General features: G+C 45.1%; 1 long non-coding RNA gene across 3 annotated transcripts; it reads right to left on the bottom strand.

Moving 5' to 3' along the window:
* Positions 1-4,019: 4,019 nt before the first annotated feature.
* On the bottom strand, positions 4,020-17,375 carry LOC101671922. Of its 3 annotated transcripts, none has more exons than XR_199479.3 (4): positions 16,751-17,375; positions 6,117-6,454; positions 5,749-5,957; positions 4,020-4,968 (listed from the first exon to the last, which is right to left on the bottom strand). It is a non-coding gene; the product is annotated as an uncharacterized LOC101671922 (long non-coding RNA). The 3 variants fall into 3 exon arrangements; XR_001179558.2 differs by lacking the exon at positions 16,751-17,375 and adding an exon at positions 6,754-6,796; XR_001179557.2 differs by lacking the exon at positions 16,751-17,375 and having other exon boundaries at positions 6,117-6,832.
* Between the last annotated feature and the right edge of the window lie 2,513 nt (positions 17,376-19,888).

Genomic DNA, 19,888 nt, shown 5'->3' with positions numbered 1-19,888 from the left:
TTCTATCCAAACTCTTGGTCTGGGTCTGTGTCTGAGGAACCTGACGTAGGTCAATGTTGACTGGAATAACCAGGGAGGTCGGGCCCTCCCCCTCACCTACACGGGGCTGTGGACTTGCCACCTTCTTTGACCACCTGGTCCCAAATCACTGTCTTGCTGTTGTTCTCATCCGTGTCCCAGTGAGTTTCTTTATATATTCTCCACATCCCTGATGTACCGAGAGGCCAACATGTTTTCAGATATGCAAATGCATCTCCCAACAGTGAAATATTTGACAACTAAGATATGAAGTGATTGTTTAATTCTTAAGTCCCGGTTGATTTATGCAAAATACGAATTGAAAGACGCGGAGCGACAGGCACTCTCTCCTCCCAATTTGCCAAAAAGAAAGGCATCTGAAGGGATTAAAAATAGATGTATCAAGTAGAAGAAAAATTGTGGAGTGTCGGACGCCAGCTGGGGTAGTTGAAGTGAAATCTCAGGATCTGCTAAACACTCAAATTTTGGCGAGGAGTACATATGTTTGGCATTAAAAACCTATTGGAAAAGTCATCGTTTTCTGAATATCTTTAATATACTTTTCTGTGTTGCAGCTAGCACCCAGAGAACTCCTTCTGGGCGTTTCTACGGAAATGCCAGCACCGGATTTACAAATTATGGGGCCCAAGGCAAAAGGAAAACTTGGGGGTCCCTTGACACCTGGTAGCTGGCAGTCTATCAATGAACTGATGCCAGGAGGAAATATCACTGGCTAATGTGTATTCGCACCCCCTCCGACGACACCTGTACTTCGTGAGATTAAAGAAGAGTTCCTACTTGCTGCATGGCCCCTTGGGAGGTCTGTGATCCCGGAGCCCATTTCTGCCTTACCCTCCAAGCTCCACCCCAAGAAGGATGGATTTTTGTAAATGAGGAGAAGAAAATGCAATGTTTAGGATCGACTCCCTCCTCTTTTTTTCTTTGCTTTGGTGTACCAGGCGCAGTCGTGGGGGAAGTAGTGTGGCTTCAGGAATATTCTTAGTGAATTCCCCCGCACTGGATTCTAGGATGCGGCCCAAGCTTCCACCATGAATAATGCTCCCCACTTGGCCATGCTTCATCTCACAGCATCCTGAGCTGGGGGACAGGTTGGAATTATGGAATTGTTAGTCCCGTTTTACAAAGGTCAAAATCAAAGCTAGTGGGATTGAGCACGTTGTTAGCGGTGGAGATTGCCTGAGACTAACCCAGGTTTGATGAGTGACTCAGCGATTGCCTTCAGCACTCTGTCGCACAGACTGGACGCTCTTTCCTTTGAAGAGGGGTGTGTGTGTGTGTGTGTGTGCGCGCGTGCACGCACACACACACGAGGGTCATATCCTCAAGCCCTGCAAGAGACAACTGGGATTTCCAAGCCATCTGGAAAACTTCCTTGCTAGCCTTGAGGGGGGTGGGCAGCCTTGTTTTATCCACAGAAGACTTCTCCAACCCCCATCCTGGGTAGGAAAACACTTCCCTGCCAGGTATTCCCATGGATTTTCAAGTCGCCCTCAATTTGCTGTTCAGTACGTGCTTCCTTCCTATATGGATAGAATTGTGTCCCCCTCAAAAGTTGTGTTCAGGTTCTAAACCTCAGTACCTGTAAACGTGATCTTATTTGGAATAAGAGTCTTTGCAGATAAAATCAAGGTACGGTGAGGTCCTGCTGGTTTAGGATGGGCCCTAATCCCATGGATGGTGTCCTTAGGAAAGAAATTTGAACGTAGAGACAGAAGACACACAAGGCAAACGCCATGTGACAACGAAGGTAGAGACTTCGGGGATGCCTCTGATTCCAAGGAACACCCTGGATTACCAGCAACAGCCAGAAGCTAGGAGAGAGGCAAGGAAGGGCCCTCCCCTAGCACCTTCGGAGGAACCATGTTCCTTGCCACTGCCTTGATTCTGGACTTCAGCTTCAAAACTTCGACAGAATCCATTTCTGTTGTTTTAATCCACTCATTTTGTGATAAGCTGTTCCAGCAGCCCCACAGAACAAGCACATCACGCATCTTCCTTCCGTTTCACTTCCCTCTTCTCAATTTCTTTACGCCCTCAAAATGTGACTTTCCCAGGCCTGGGGATAGCAGGATGGCTCTGAGGGCTTAGGATAATAGAAGGAGGCTCTGCACGGCTCTGTAGAGGTAGTGACTTAAAATATAATATTAGGCATCACTGAATTTTCAATTAAATAAAAAGAAAATTCCCAGGTGATTCTAACACACAGGGACGGGGAAGGAACCCTGCCACACATCCTGTTTGTAAGCTGCTGTTTTACATAAGATGTAAACATTCATTTACGCCAAATGGAACTGAGTTTAAATCCTGATTTTTAATCCTGTATGTTAGCTGGGTGACCCTGGGCAAGTTTCTTAACTTATATAAGCTTCAGTTTCCTTATAATAAAGAATAAAAACTGAATCACTGAACTTATAGGGCCATTAGCAGGTTAAACGACATAATTATCTATCTCTTTGCCTATATTTTTCTGTCATCTACATATACTGGATACAAAACATATGTTAATGCATATGCTAGGTAAGAAATGTAACACATAATAGGTACAAAATAAACTCTGGCTAACACAATCAGCTTTTTGTCTTGGAAAACTTCCCTCTCTTCCTCCCCCTTCCCTCCTTTCTTCCTTCTCCTTAGAATCCACTGATGGAGAAAGGGCTAGTGTCCAAGATCTATTAAGAATTTATCAAACTTGGGACGCCTGGGTGGCTCAGTTGGTTACGCGGCTGCCTTCAGCTCAGGTCATGATCCCAGCGTCCTGGGATCTAGTCCCACATCGGGCTCCTTGCTCGGTGGGGAGCCTGCTTCTCCCTCTGCCTCTGCCTGCCATTCTGTCTTCCTGTGCTCACTCTCCCCCCCCCCCGATAAATAAATAAAATCTTTAAAAAAAAAAAAAAGAATTTATCAAACTTGGGCGCCTGGGTGGCTCAGTGGGTTAAGCCGCTGCCTTCAGCTCAGGTCGTGATCTCAGGGTCCTGGGATCGAGTCCCGCATTGGGCTCTCTGCTTAGCAGTGGGCCTGCTTCCCTTCCCCTCTCTCTGCCTGCCTCTCTGCCTACTGTGATCTCTCTCTGTCAAATAAATAAATAAAATCTTAAAAAAAAGAATTTATCAAACCCAATACCAAAAAACCAAATAATCCAGTCAAGAAATGGGCAGAAGACATGGACAGACATTTCTCCAAAGAAGACATACAAATGGCCAACAGACACATGAAAAAATGCTCCATATCACTTGGCATCACGGAAATAAAAATCAGAACCACAATGACATACCACCTCACTCCAGTCTGAATGGCTAAAATTAACAAAACAGAAAACAATAAATGTTGGTGAGGATGTGGAGAGAGAGGAACCCTCCTACACTGTTGGTGGGAATGCAAGCTGGTGCAGCCACTATGGAAAACAGTATGGAGGCTCCTCAGAAGTAAAAAATAGAGCCCTACGACCCAGCAATTACACTACTGGCTATTTGTTCCAAAGATACAATGTAGTGATCCGAAGGGGCATCTGCACTCCAATGTTTATTGCAGCAACTTCCACAATAGCCAAACTAGGGAAAGAGCCTAGAAGTCCATTGACAGATGAATGGACAAAGAAGATTATATATAATCTTCTTTGTGTGTGTATATATATATATATATATATATATGTATGTATATATGTCATCTATATATATGAATAGTACTCAGCCATCAAAAAGGATAAATATAATTTATATTGACACAGATGGAACTGGAGGGTATTACACTGAGTGAAATAAGTCCATCAGAAAAAGATAATTATTTTTATATAAGTTTATTAACATATATTATTTGTTTCAGGGGTACAGGGATACAGGGCTGTGATTCACAGCACTCACCATAGCACATACCCTCCCCAACGTCTATCACTCAGCCACCCCATACCTTCCCACCCCCAGCAACCCCCAGTTTGTTTCCTGAGATTAAGAGTCTCTTATGGTTTGTCTCTTTCTCTGGTTTCATCTTGTTTCATTTTCCCCTCCCTTCCCCTGTGATCCTCTGTCTTGTTTCTCAAATTCCTCATATCAGGGAGATCTAGGAGAAAGACAATTATGTGGTTTCACTCATATGCGGACTATAAGAAACGGTGAAGAGGATCATGGGAAAGGGAGGGTAAACTGAATGGGAGGTCATCAGAGTGGAAGAAAAGCCATGAGAGACATTTAAGTATATGAACCAAACTGAGGGTTGCTGGAGGGGAGGTGGGTTGGGGGACGGGTAACCGGATGGCGGACATTCAGGAGGGCACGTGATGCAATGAGCACTGGGTGTTATAAGCAACTGATACATTATTGAACACTACATCTGAAACTAATGCTGTACTCTATGTTTGCTAATCGAATTTAAGTTAAAAAAAAAAAAAAGAATCCCCTGATGGTCTAATACTATAAGAATAAGAGTAAACAGGACAAGAACCCTCCTTTGCCAAGACTAAAAAATCACCTTGAAATCAGCTCAATCTCTGACTCGATTAAGGGTGGTCTTCCCTCTCCTAACTGCTAACAATCAATCAAAAGTATCGCTCTCTGAAGAGTGATGTTATTCAAAGCCTCAAGATATTTATATAATTTTTTTTTTTTTTTGTAGAGGAGAGCTGTCCTGTTGGAGGATTTATGGCCTTCTGAAGAGGGAAACAGTCAACAGCAGCAACTTGGCAGGGAGGGGGCAGAGGGATGAACCCCAAGGCTCACTCTCCTGTTGCCTGCTTCTCTGTTGCAGGTACCTCCGATCTGTAATTGGCCCCCCAACAGCAAGGCCCAACTAGATGCCACAGGGCCAAGGAGCCCGTTGACGAGTCCATACAGGTCAGCCTCCAGAAGCACTGAACGTGGTGGTGAGGAGTAGAGAATGGGTGGGGTAGAACCTGAGCAAAGAGAAACCATCCAGCAGGATCTTCAACATACGTGAAGTCTGAAAAAACCAAAGAGAGGAAAACAAAGTATATCACAGGCTGACTTTCAGGCAAGAGAGAGAGGAGAGAGAGGGACTGAGAGAGGTCTGGGCCCAGCAGGTCAGGATGGCAGAGTCAAGGTGAGGTCTGGGCCCAGCAGGTCAGGATGGCAGAGTCAAGGTGAGGTCTGGGCCCAGCAGGTCAGGATGGCAGAGTCAAGGTGAGGTCTGGGCCCAGCAGGTCAGGATGGCAGAGTCAAGGAAGCAGGTGTATTTACCATGTGGCCATTTCCACGAGCATGGGTGTGGGGGCAAGGACAAAGTGCAGGGGCCGCGGGCTAGAATCCTTGAAGCTGAGGCCATCTCTAGGGGATGAGGGGAGGGTCTGAAGGAGAGAGATCTTGTAGAGAAAGGGGCCTTGGGAGGAGTGGTGATCTGTAGCTGAGAGACCTAGCCAGTCTGAGGCAAACTGAGGCAAACTCGCACTAAGGATGCCCCAAACACTCCCCACTTCTTTCCTCTGATCTCCTCCTGGGGGCTCCCATTGGCTCGACCCACCTAGAAGCCAGAAGGCACAGGAGCCAGTTGGGGCCCTACAAGTAGAAAGTGGATGTGGAGCTGGGGTGGGCAGGGGCGCAAGCCATTGTATAGCCTAAAGCCTATCTTCCTTTACAGGCGATGGCCTTTTGTTGTATTTCAATTTTTTCCTAACTCGGGTGCCCGAGTCACTTTAAAAACACACCAATAAAAGTAACTGTGGGTTCCTTTCCCCGTTTTACACCCAGAAGCTGAAAGTATTACCCTCTGAAAAGAAGAGGCAAGAACCAGCGGCTTCTCATCCCAGGCACAAAGCTTGGGCATAACAGCTTCTTCCCCGGATCCCAGAGCGCTCGGCATTCTGGATGAGGCTGCTCGATTGATGGTTACCATGACAAGTTGGAAATGTCCAGATCTGTGTTTCTCTGACCCCAAATGCATCTCTTCCCCAGGCTGCGTTTCCCCCTGTTCTTCTGAAAAGTGACAGTAAGAGTTTCATCCACCACTATTGTTCCCTCCCTTGTTCCTCTCTTCCCTCCCTCCCATTTTCCCCCCGTAATTTCCTTTTATAACTTATAATTTTGAGCTCACAATTCAATTCACCATTTGGGAGGCAATTTTCCCGCTCTTACCTTCTTTCAGGCGTTCTTGTTTAGACAGTCTGGATGGGGTAGCCCAATTTTTCAATTTCCTGACAATATCTTCCTTGAAGAGACACTCTCTGCCACCCCTCTTGGGTTTTGCCCTCTGCTGCCGTCTGCATCCTGGTCAAGGACAGCCTCAGAAGGACACAGCAGTTTCTTGTCTGACAGTCCCCTGACTTCCGGCACTTTGGTAGAGACTGTCCTTCTCGTAGCTTCGGTGACAGTTCCTTCTTGATATAATGTGCTCTTTCAAACAGGTGTTGAGGAATATGACATTTGGAATATATAATAGTTGCATTTGAATATACACCTTCTTCAGACAGTAGCTAAAAAAGAAAGGGACCTCGCTGGTGTGGAAAATCCATTCAAAGGATTTGCATATCTTTCATCCTGACCCCCACCTCTTTATATGTTCTGATATTCCCAGTTTTGTCCGCAAACTTCTCCCACTGAAGAATCCTGAAACTAAGACAGACCCTTTCCCTCTTCTTTTTACAGTAACACCTGTCTGTGCTGGGGACATTGAAAACAAAGAGTTAAGGAAAACAAACAAACAAACAAACAAAACCACTGTTAATATTTGGGTATATTTCTCTTCTTGGAAGGGTTTTAGGAGTATACTTACCTTTCAAAACAAAAATAAGCTTTAATGAGGGGCGCCTGGGTGGCTCAGTGCATTAAGCCACTGCCTTCAGCTCAGGTCATGACCCCAGGGTCCTGGGATCGAGCCCCCGCATCGGGCTCTCTGCTCAGTGGGGAGCCTGCTTCCCTCTCTCTCTCTCTCTCTGCCTGCCTCTTGCTGACTTGTGATCTCTGTCTGTCAAATAAATAAATAAAATAAATCTTTAAAATTAAAAAAAATAGGCTTTAATGAATTTTTAAAATTACTGTAGGAGTAAGTTAAATTTAAATTTATCATAGAAGTAAACTTTTTTTTTCTTTTTAAAGCAAGATTTAAAAGGTATACAAGGAAAATGAAAAATACCCAAATCCCTCCTCCCCCATGTAGGGATAGTAATTTAGTCTTTCGGTACACATAATGATGTGGGAAAGGTATTAGGGCTCAAAGACGAGGCCAAGAAAGAATTCTTGAGATGTTTTTGGTGTAAAAAGGTGATTTTATTAAAGCAAGGGAACAGGACCCAAGGGCAGAAAGAACTGCCCTGGGGTTATGAGGAGGGGCGCATCAGATACTGGAGTTGGGAAGGGATTAGAGACAGTGTAAGTCTCGAAGGAATTTTGGAAGCAGGGTTTCCAGGACGTTGAGGGGCTAGCTATAGCTGGGAAAGGTTATTTATTACTGTGTAGTAAAACCTTAGTCACGAGACCCTTCAGATGCGTAGCGGTGGGCCACAGGCTTTGGGGGTGATTGCTAAGATGTATCTTAGGGGGTTTGGAGATGCAGGAAATTTCTAAAGGAATTTTTATACATTAAAGTACACTTACAGGATTGGGGGGAAGGGGAGGGGGGCTCAAGCTAGGATTGCATTTTGCCCTTAGCAAAGTATTAACATTGAGGCAGTGAAGTCCCTAGAGGAATGTCACTTGGCCTATTTCAAGGATTTGTCAATGGACTGTAGGTAGTAAGGAAATTTAGTAATTTTTCTTCTGCCTTGGTTTCCCACATCATATCCACATCTACATCTGTGTCTTGTCTCTTCTATTGTTTTCTTTGACAAAAATTAGATTTTTACTTTTTTTTAACTTACTGACATCTTTCACTCTCAGCAAGTACTGATTTTCACCTTTAGCTTTCATACTTTCTGTACCATGGTGGGAAATACATTTGAAACTATGATCTAGTTCACTGTTGTGTCCAGCACCTCTCAGTTTCTAATTGGAATAAAAGTTTCATGAACCACTACTCACCTCTATTATCTATGATGTACTCTGGTTATTTTCCTATTTTGTTCTTTTTCATTAAAAAAAAATGCTGGTTATGACCCAGTAAATTGATTTCAAGACCCACTAATGGGTTATGACTTACATTTTGAAAAACATTCTCCTAGGCCACAATTTTAATGGCTTTATTGTATTTTGAACTGCAGAGTTTTTAAGTTGCATGGAATCGAGAGGAAGTCTTGTCCTGCCTCTTCACTGAATAGGCAGGGGAGTGAAAATTTATTTTCTCAATAGCTGGTACAAGAATTCTCCTCAGGGAGGGAATTTTCTTTGTTTAGGGAAATACTTTATAACTGCTTATAATGGGGAAGGGTGTTGCATTGGGAGTAGCTATACAATAAACAGGAATTCGGAATGGAGATCATTGAGCCCTGTGGCAGAAGTGGGCAGACGCTTAGATAGCAAAACAAAGAATGTCTAGGAACTAAACTATCTGATATTGAATTTATATTATTTGCATTGCTACCCTGTAAATTCATCTACTCTCTCAAGTTTTCAGTGAAGTTTAATATCAGGTGTCTTTGGGAAGAAGTGATAGAGATAAAAAATCAGATTGGATTAAGAAAAAATAAGCTGGGAATGTTTATTTGCTTATGAACTGAATACACGAGACATGGGTGGTTCAGAGTCCGGGGCCTTAAATCATGTTATTTGTTAGGGTACGGAGTCGACCACCCCTCAATTAGACAGAGAACACTCTCGATAATGCAAGTCACACAGCGAGGTTTATTTCCAGCTAGCTGGGGTCCAAGTATCTGCCCGGCACAGCGGGTTTCAACAAGGACCCGGAGCACTCAAAGCCAAGGGTTTATATAGCATTTTCAAGGCACTTTTCCATAGCTACATACATATCTTGTGCCCCACTTTGACAGTTTAACTTTGTTTAACCTTTTGCCACCCCAGCATCATCCTGGCGCCATCCTGGCGGTTAAGTGGGACTTAGGTTTAGAAGAAATTTAACTTTATTTACATTTCCTTCTGCCTCAGCCTCCCTCAGTTTTATGGTGTGGAGGGCGACCTTAGGCTTTGAGGAACTGAGCCCTTTGTCTCTGGAAATTGGGCCATTGAAGAGATAGCCCTTTTTGTTGTAAATCATGAGGACATTTACAAAGCAAGGGAGATTCCTGTCTTGCAGGATTGTGATCTCTGCAAGTTAACTATTTGTTTTCTTTAACATCTGGTCCCTGTGGCGCCATCACCTAACTGCCCTGGTGGTATATGATTAAGTTGTTTCTTAGGTTTTAGCTACTTTCTCTTATCTCAAGTTACGTGTGCAGTGTGGGCTGGTTAGGGCCGCTCAGTAAAATGGCTTCCCGGCCTTCAGGATGGCCATTCTTATGCTAACCCACTCTTATAGTGCAAGGTGCCAGCTTTTGCTTTCCCAAGATGGCTGTACTTATGTCAGGGCTAGACTCGAGGTGGGTACAGCCTTGTTTTTCTTGGCCTCCACACCTGGAGCTGGTTTCCAGGACTTGTTTTTAAGTCCCCTGGGGGAAGGGGAGCAGGGACAGTAAAATAGGTCCTTACATTATTGACAATTGGTATCTCTCTCTCTCTCTCTTTTTTTTTTTTTTTAAGATTTTATTTATTTATTTGACAAAGAGAGCACAAGTAGGAAGAGCAGTAGGCATAGGGAGAAGCAGGGAGTCCGATTAGAGGCTCCATCCCAGGACCCAAGGATCATGAGCTGAGCCAAAGGCAGCCGCTTAACTGAATGAGCCACCCAAGTGCCCCAACATTTGGAGTCCTTTTCTATCTCTTTTTTTGGTTCTGTGAAAATTAAGAAAAAGGAAACCTCCTTTAGAATGGAGTTGGGAGGCCAGTAGGGGGAGCTCTGGTGCCCTACCATTCCTTGTCAATTACAGAACCAAAGAGGAGAGGAACCTTGGCGTAGGTGGTAAAGTAGTTTGGTGGTAAAAGGCTTTCCTCCTGCCCTGGCAACAGCCCAGCCAGTGAGAGACTGTCACAACTCAGCCAATGAGAAGCCACTGTACTTCAAACTCTAAGTTTACTCCAGTGGATTTTTTTTTTTTTTTTTACGATTTTGTTTGTTTAGGGACGCCTGGGTGGCTCAGTGGGTTAAAGCCTCTGCCTTCGGCTCAGGTCATGATCCCAGGATCCTGGGATCGAGTCCCCCATTGGGCTCCCTGCTCAGCAGGGAGCTTGCTTCCATTCCTCTCTCTCTCTCTCTCTGTCTGCTTCTCTGCCGCCGTGTGATCTCTATCAAATAAATAAATAAAAATCTTTAAAACAAAGATTTTTATTTATTTATTTGACAGACAGACAGAGATCACATGGAGGCAGAGAGGCAGGCAGAGAGAGAGGAGGAAGCAGGCTCCTCGATGAGCAGAGAGCCCTATGTGGGGCCAATCCCAGGACCCTGGGACCACGACCATGACCTGAACCCAAGGCAGAGGCTTTAACCCACCAAGTCACCCAGGTGCCTCACTCCAGTGGACTTTTTAACAGCCTTCCCAACTCCCACTGTCCTCTATGAAAGAGGGTTCCTCTCCTTTGCCCTGAGGACTTGCCTATGATTTTGCAGTAGCTGGCTTGTCCTTTATTGTAATCCTCTGCTATTCCTCAGAAAATGCATTTTCTTGCTGCTAAATTAATTGGCAGTTTTATTTTTTAGGCCAACTGTTCATTCCCAGCTATTGATTCCTAGTTTTTTTTTTCCTTTGTTTTTTTTTTTTTGTTTTGTTTTTTTTCCCCAAAAGGCCCACAGCTAATTCTCATTTGATTGACTAGGATCATAGGGCCATCTTTGATTGATGATATGGCCATCTTAATCACTGTGGCTATGGCGATGGGATGCTCTGATCGGCCAGGCCTGGATCACCTGCTCACCCTCAGAGCCAGAGATGGCCTTGCATCCATATTTACTTGGTTTGAGGTGGATGTAGAGTGGTTTCCAGAAAATTCGGTTCACATTGGAAGAGTCAGAGGTGGGTATCAAATAAGCTATATGGGCTTCAAATGAGCAGTTAGCTTGGTGGAGGCTGAGGAAGGAGCTGAATTCCTTTGTATCCTGTACAAAGATAACTATTTTAAGCTTGTCTAGATCATGAAGGAAAGAGGATCCTTGAGGATATCCGGGTGCATAAAACTGGGTAACTGAAGCCCAGAGAGTTTCAAAAACCTGCCCCAAATCATGCAGCTTATTTTTATTATATTATATTTTATAATATATATAATATAATATAATATATTTATTATGTGTGTGTATACATATACAATATATACATTATATCTAATTTTTATTAGAGCCCAGATGGAGCGCAATCTCCTGGTGAGGCTCAGCAGTGTGTCCGCTCATGCAACATTTCCTCTTTTCCGCTGCCCCCATCAAACCCCGAAAATGTCCCAAGGCTCTTTCTCCCTGAGTGCATAGCCTCATGAGCCCTGCACCCATGCCTTGGGGCTGCCTGGGGGCTCTGCATGGCACCTGAAGGAGAAGCTTATTTAAGAGTCGGGTTCTAGTCTTTTCAGGAGACTGGCAGCTCAGATGTCTGGAAGAGAGGCTCAGAATGCAAGATCTAAGAAGAAAGGCAAACCCAAGCAGCATCGTCAGTAGAACAAGCAGGAGTAACCAGGAGGGGACATGCTGCTGTAGAAAGGGTCTGATTATTGTGCACTTCCTATTTACTATATATCTTAGTGTATTATTTTATTGAATCTTCAGGAAACAGAAAGTGAGGGGAATTAGTATTGAGAATGGCATTGGTATTGAGTATTGAGATGGCAATGGTATTGGTATTGAGAATTGTGAAGGGTCTGGAATATGATTGAATGAGTCAGTGAATGCACAAATGGAGTTTATGCTTGTATTAGTCAGCTCGGGCTGCTGTAACAAAGTAGCAGGAAGTAGGTGGCTTAAATAATAGAAATGTATTCGCGCACTTCTGGAGCGAGAAGGACAGGATCAAGGCATCAGCAGGGTTGGTTCCTTCTCAGGGCTGGGAGAATCTGGTCCACACCTCTCTCCTAGCATCTGGTGGCTGGTGGCAGTCTCTGATGTATAACTAACCCCAACCTCTGCCTTCATCTTCTCATGTCTTTCTCCCTGTGTGCATGTCTGTCTGGGCCCAAATTCCCCCCCTTTATAAGGAGCTGACCATACTGGATTAGGGACCCACCTACTCAAGTCTGACCTCATCTACACTGAACTGATTGTACCTGCTCTGACCGTATTTCCAAACCAGGGGCAGGGGGGGAGGGTCAAGACTTTGGCTTCTGAATTTTGACACACAATTTCACCTGTGATGATACATAAACAGAATCATGAGAAAAGCCAGGTTAAGCAAGAGGAAACAGGTGTCTTTACTTCGGGGCCTCTGTTGAGGTTTTACCACCTCGCTGCACAATCTCTCACACACACACCACCACTGAGAGGAGGGGTCTTCGACCCCTCCCCTGGAATGTGAGGCCTGCAGAGTATGGTGGAAATGACACTGTGTGACATCTGAGGCTGGATCATAAAAGGACATACCACTTCAACCTTGTTTGCTGGCATATTAGGCTGCCCTGTCCTAAGGGGCATGTGGAGACTCTGTGGCCAGCAGTCCCAGCTGAGTCCACCCCTCTGGGTATCTGTTTGAGTTGCCAGACGGGTGAAAGCAAAGTTACCTGGGAAATGGGACTTCTGGCTGTAGCTGTTATAATTCCAGCTGTTGGAGGAGGCATTGGAGTTGAAAGCCCAGCCACAGTGGAATAAAGATGAATGGTCCCTCCTGTATATAAGTACATGCATATACACATACATACACACTTTATATATGTCACATGTACATGCATATACACATACATACACACTTTATATACGCCACATATACATAAAGTATTAGTATTATAAGGTGTAAGTGATATAGAAGACATAGCATTATATAGTATTATATAGAAGACTATTATATAATTATATAGAAGACATTAGTATTATGTAATATCGTACATATAACGTATTAGTCTGGGTGCTTTAGGTAAACAGAACCAGTAAAGTGTATACGTGATTTTCAAAATCTGCAGGGTGGGACTGGAGACCTAGGGAAGGGTAGATGCTGCAGCTTGAGTCCCAACATGGTCTGCAGGCAAAATTCCCTTACTCAGGAGAGTTTGGTCTGTGTGTGTGTGTGTGTGTGTGTGTGTGTGTGTGTATGGTAAAGCCTTCAACTGATTGGGTGAGGCCCACCCACATTATGGAGGATTAATTTGCTTTACCTAAAGACTACTGATCTGTTAATCTCATCTAAGAAACACCTTCATGGTGACATGTACATGAGTGTTTTTTTTTTCCTATTCTGAAAGACAAATGTTCATTAAAAACAAAGCAAAAATAAAAATTCACAACCTTAATTACCTAGATTTGTCATTTAAAGGAGGTTTAAAGGAAAAAAAAAAAGGGTCATGGAAGAGGGGCTTTCTTACAAGCTTTTTCACAAGTGTCACATTTTCTCCTAAAAGGGAAGGATTTCAAAACAAAGGTGAAATAGCTTAAACAGAAATACTCATAAAAAGAAACTTTACAGAATTGTCAACAATATTAAGACAACATTGACTAACCAGTTTCATTACAGTATTCTCCCCACCCCCACCCTCACCCCCCACCCCCCCAAAGTGTCCAGCTAGGACTAGAACAGGCTTTGTGTTCAGACAGAAAAGAATTCCAAATCCCAGTGAAGTTATGCCAAAAACACGCAGCATCTTCCCTGCCCTCCCCCTATGTCTTCTGAGATCCCTTGCCTGGTTTCTGATTAGCGGAAAAGGGCCAAGGTTGAGGGGGAGGGGTCCACACCAGTGTGGTCTCACTCTGTATATTCACTAGAAATGCTGACCTGCAAAGTGTGACTTTGGAAAATGCAACCCAAGCAGAGGGAGAGAACATTGACATCCTTTAGGTGACTTCTCCTTGTTTTTACGCCACATTCCAAGCCCCTCTGGTCCCCTATCCAAGGAGAAATGTTAGGGTCTTGAGGATGTCTCAGGTCCACCTCTGAGGGTCAGATAGTTCAGATTGGGTCAGGCCCAGTTCTCTTCCCTCCTGAGAGACCCTGGGGCCCTGGAAGCATCAAAGACCATGCTTCTGGCTGAAGTGAAGATACTCGTTCCTGTTTCAAGAGCTGAGCCTAAAAAATGGCTGTTGTTGGTCAGGCTGGGTCTGGGCCAAAGAAGGGACAGAAAACACTGTCTCCACAGGAAGAAAATGAGGGAGAGAGAATGAAGAGGCAGGCAGTGGGGAACATGTGCAGGAGTAGGCCGGAGAGGGTGAGACTGCTGTGAGGGGACCCAGTTAGAGTGACTCCTGAGAACCAGGTGGGAGTCTGCAGCATAACGGAAAACAGGAAGGACTCCCTCTCCTCCCTCTTCACTCCTCCCTGGAGGCCCTCAGGATCCCCTTCCCAAGGGGAAACCATCATTGGCTGTTTGTTGTGCAACAATAGATAACGGAACAGCCTGTGGCAGTCTCCTGCTGTGTGCTGTGACTTTCCAAGTGGGTGATAATACGCCACATTGTGCAGTTTTATTTGGTCAAACTTCCCAACCTGCTTTCCTCCCCCTATTTTGTATTATATGTGTCTTTTTTAACAGAGACCTCTGGGTGTGCTGTTCTGCAGAACACCTCTCAACAAGCTTGAGTGTAGCACTTCAGAGCAGACTTGGGTTCAGTCCTTGACGGAGATTCTAGCTGTGTGACCTTGAGTAATTATTTAACCTCTCTGAGCCTCAATATCTTCATCTATAAAGTGAGACAATCATACTGGCCTCACCGCTGTTGTGAGGAGTAAATAAATGGGCCATGGAAAGGGCTCATTCCAGCAGCTGGACACACAGTTATTCATTCATTCATTCATTCACCAACAGGACCCAGATTTTACCAGTCTGTTGTGCTCTTCCTCCTTTTAAGGCCTTCATTGTGATGCTTAAACTCTCATTTTCTAGAAGTTTCTCTCCCTTTCAGTTTCTCTTTCTTCCTTTCTATTTCCCCTCTTATTTTCTTTTTATTTTCCTTTGTAAAATCAGGTTTCTCCCCCCGTCCCTGGAGGACATGTGCATGTTTCACAAATTCATCTTGTTTGTCACCTCAGCCAGCCGCTGCTCTCTGGACCACTGCTTCACATTTCCCACGAGGCACTACTCTCTCTGCTTCAGCTCCCTTCCTTCTGCCTTCAGCTGCTGCGGCTCTGCCCTGTGCACTTCCCCTCCAGCACAGGACGGACCCTGCTGCCCAGGGTGACAGTAAGAACAGGCTCCATCTTTTATGCTGACTTGACTGGATTGTTCCAGGATCGAATGCTCCAGCTACCTGCCGGAGGTACCATGCTCAGAGCCCACCATGGATCCAACCCCATGGACATTTACAGAGCTCCCTCTACCCTGTGAGCATCTACAGTGTTCTTGGCATTGCCTGCCTGAAAGGGAGTTCACATGGCCTGCCCGGCCTAAGACTGGCCTTTCTGCTTCCTCATTGCCTAACCTCATTCCAGGATGTCTGTCTGTGGGAATTTCCACTCCTCAAAGGGCACCACACTATCAGGTAGATCATGGGCCCCATGGCTCTCTGCTGGACAACTTTAATATCATTACTATACCTATTTTCTTAGACTGAGGTTAAGAGACATGAAGTCAGGATGACATTCCCATACTCTGGCCCACGTGCACCTGCAGCACTGCGCTCCTACTACATTCTTGAAAGAATTTCCCCACGGGCCCCTTTTCTCCTCCCATCAGATGGTTAGGGATGAATTTGTCCAAGGCAGTAGCCATAGCTTCATCTGGCTACTGAGCACCTGAAATGCGGGGAGTCCTAATGAAGTCATGTTGTAAGGATGAAATGTAGGCAAGCTTCAAAGACAGTACTAAAAAATGGGATGCCAAAATATCTCAACCATTTTTATATGCTTACATGCCCAAAGACAATACTTTGTATATTAAGTGAAATAAAATATCTTACTAAAACCAATCTCACCAATTTCCCCTTTTTAAAAGTGGCTCCTAGAAAAGTCTAAAAGTGCACTATGTGACCAGTGTGATATCTGTACCAGACAACCTCAGAGCAGAACCTGGGTCATACTCAACAGTTTCCAGATGAATAAGCCTCTGAAATAAGAAAACTAGGTAAGGAAGGGAGTTTGCTAAAAGCGAGGAAGCTCCGGAGATCTGGGATCACTTTCCTAACCTCCCTGTGACCCGGGGGGGCCTTGTCCTCCTCCTCTCAAGCGTCTCAATACCTGGAACGTTCTCCCCGCCTCTGCCTTCCGCCTTCATGTGGCTCATCCCTTCTCTCTTCTTCTAACGTTAGCCCCTCCCCCTTTCATCTGCTCCGAGAGATATTTCCCAACACCCCAAACTCCTGCTAAAAACGTCATCTTGCTAGGGGTGCCTGGGTGGCTCAGGTTATGATCTCGGGGTCCCGGAATCGAGCCCCGATTCTGGCTTTCTGCTCAGCGGAGAACCTGCTTCTTCTCCCTCTGCCTGCTGCTCTGCCTACTTATGTTCTCTCTCTATCTCTCTGTCCAATATTTATTTATTAAATAAACAAAATCTTTGGGGGGAGGGGAAGACGCTGAAGGACCATTTCCAAGCTGCCTCTGGACGTCTGGGGGTGTTCTACAATCCCTACCCCACGGAACTCTCTGACGGTTATCCACTGTTTTCATCTGCCCAGCATCCATCTCCCCTCTTCTGGGTACAGCCCCCAGATTTTTCCTTGGGGATTCACCCACCTGACATCCTCAGTCCATCTCCTTCAAACAACACCGGCCTCGTTCTCCAGAGACGACATCCGGCATGTGACCCAGATCTAGCCAATCAGTGTAGTTCTTCCTTCGGACACAGTGATTGGCTCAAGCATGGGCACGTGACCCAAACTGATCCAATGGCGTTCAATTCTAGGAGCTGAGAGGCTGGGAGCTTGAGAGTTGTGGGGACCGTCTTTCCCATGAGAAGGAAGCTTGCTCAGGAAGACAGGTGAGGCGTGTCCAGAGAGCCTGAGCCCTGTGACATGCTTGAAGCCGCTGAATTGAGCTATGCCTGAACGAGGCTATATGGGCGGACTTTTTAGTTCCAGGAGCCCGTGCATTCCCTTTTTTTGGTTCATGTCCTTTCCATGCGAGGTTAAATGATTCATGACCGAAAGCCAGGGTAGCGTTGCCTCCTCGCTGCTCGCGTTTGCGTACCCTGGTCATCCCAGGTAGTCTGCAATAGGAAAGGGAAATTTCACTAGGAAAAGGCAATTTCTTCCAGGCTTCCTGCGTTGTCTCGGAAGAGCCTGGTTTAAAGCCCCAGCAGAGATACTTAGGATTGGCCAATGAGAGCAAGGAGCCAGGATGGTGAATGTGTGCCAACAAATAACTCAAACGGGCGAAACTCTTGGGGTTTTATAATTATGTGAAAAAAACAGAGATTTCTGTAAGGCAGGGGGTCAGCCCATTAAAATTCTCCCAGGAGCTAAGGGCTCCTGAATGCTTGTTTCTGATAATCTTGTTTATATCCCGGGGTAAATAAATCTCTTTTGTTCTGTGTTATTCAACTCTCAGCACTGTTTGTAATGAAAGGGGTGGAGGGTGGAGACATGAGTGAGTTCTTTAATTGGCTCTGTTCTGGGTGACACGGAGTAAGGAAAAACAAAAAGGCACTTGTGGGCAGGAGTTGGGGGTGGCCTGCTCTGCCCTGGGAAATGGTGATAAAACTCTGGGCAGCTGGTGATCAAGTGGCAAAGGGGTGGAAATCCATCGTCATTAGTGTGATCGATGAGCACAGGATGAGCCTTTGCGGGTCTGTGCCAGGATTCTCCTGAGACACGGAGAGAACCCGAGTGAAGGTCTGGTTTCAGAAGTCACCCCTGTGCCGCGAGGTAGAATATTACTCCAGGTGGACTTATTATTCACTCTCTACTTTGTTTAACCATGTCCCTGGGGGGTGGAAGGGATGATGAGACAAAGCAAACAATCCTACTAGATGGTCAGATAAGTCCCACTTATGACATGATAGAAAGTGGTTAATGAGTACGAGTCATAACGGTAGATACAACAGCTAACATGTGTTGTGCACTTTCTGTGTGCCACACATGATGTTGGGAGCAGTAGTAGGTGATTTTCTTTTTTCTTTTCTTTAGATGATTTCTTTTAATGCTCCCGAGAATTCCATGTATTGGCACAACCATCTGCATTTTTTGGATGAAGACACTGAGACACAGAGGGAGGTTAAATAATTTGCGGAGGGGTCCCCCAGAGGGTGAAGCTGGCATTCATATCCCAAGTCAGCCTGACTACATGCTTATATTGACCGCATTATGCCCTCCTTGTGCCTTTAGGCTCCCCTCTACCCCCCACTTTTTTTAACTCTTTGACCAAGTTTCATACCCTCTGAGTCTCAGAGTCTTACCTATATAATGGGGAGAACACTTAGGTAGCAGGGCGCTTGGATGGAAACAACAGACACAGACATTGGTTAATTTAAGCAAACATGGAATGTTCTGGAAGGATATGGGGGAATTCACAGAGTTTTGATCTCTTCTGGTTTTGTGGAGGAAGCAGGTCAAACTTCCACCAAGAATCACCCAGTGGAGGATTTTTCTCCAACAGAAAAGATGTTCAGATGCTGAGGAGCCAAAATAACCACACCCTGCCCTGACTTTCTAATAGGGCTGCACAGTGATGGATGTCTCTAGTATCAGGCATGACACACAGTAAATGCCCAGTGAATGGTAATTATTATTATTCTTATTAATAATAATACCCAGGAAGAGGCAGCTCAGTCTGTCTCCATGTCTGCTGTATCAATTCTGGGCTGCCTTTCCTCTGGGATGATTTAGATGTCCTTTATGAACAGAGACATAAACGAAGCTAACATATCCTCGAGACAGAAGGATGCTGGCATGTCTTCAGATTGGTCACTAAAGCGTGTCCTAAATTGGGAAGAAATCAAAACAGATTGCATCTAATTTCTCACTGTTCCAAGCAAGAAATTACCTTTTTAAGGGAAACACCATGACTTCCAAGCTGTTTGCAAACAGTTTTCGTGAAGTGTCTTATCTTGGGCTTGGCTTGGCTTTCTTAGTTAGATTATCCCTATGGGGATAGCTGGCTTTGCGAAGAGAAGAGGCACAAAGAATCCACTCATCTCACTTCTTCCTCATGCTGTTAGGAGCCTGGTGAGCCCCACACCCCAACAGGTGGCTGAGTGAGTTATGATATGGAAAGCATGAGCTTTGGAGCCAGAGACCCTGGTTCGAATCCTAGCTTTACTGTTTCTTGCTATTTATTTATTTATTTATTTGTCAGAGGGAGAATGTGTACAAGCAAGAGGAGTGGCAGGCAGAGGGAGACACAGGCTCCCCACTGAGCAATGAGCCCAGCATGGGCCTCGATCCCGGGACTGTGGGATTATGAACTGAGCAAAAGGCAGACACTTAACTGACTGAGCTACCCTGGCAACCCCTTATTAAGCTTTTAAAACCTTTCTCCTATGAATAGACGCAGACCCCTGGCCAAAAGGATGAGAATATAACCCATTTCTGGCCAAATCATCTGACTACAAATGGTGGTTGGTCCAAGGGATAAGCATGTGACCCAGGCAGTCCAATCAGAGTTTTTCCCTGGGGCCAATATACACAAGTTGGGAGAAAGTAGCATTTTTTTTTTTAAGAAAGTAGCATTTTATATCCATTGGGAGCATGATAGCCAAGTTCCTCTTCAGCTGGAGTAGCCCTATCTATAGTAGGAGGAATCGTGACCAACAGGCAAAGACAAACAGAGAAGTAAAAATGAGACATGTGAAAAGAAGTTTCTGGAGCTTCTTGCTGGTGCTGTTTCCTGAAACTTCCTGTGATTCCAAGCACAAAGTCTATTCTCCTCTTAGTT

The sequence above is a fragment of the Mustela putorius genome, unplaced genomic scaffold (assembly GCF_011764305.1).
Source record: "Mustela putorius furo isolate JIRA1106 unplaced genomic scaffold, ASM1176430v1.1 tig00537248_pilon_pilon_pilon, whole genome shotgun sequence".
Classification (NCBI taxonomy): Eukaryota; Metazoa; Chordata; class Mammalia; order Carnivora; family Mustelidae; genus Mustela; species Mustela putorius.
The sequence above is the reverse complement of the archived record's forward strand: the minus strand, read 5'-3'. Positions and strand labels throughout refer to the sequence as shown.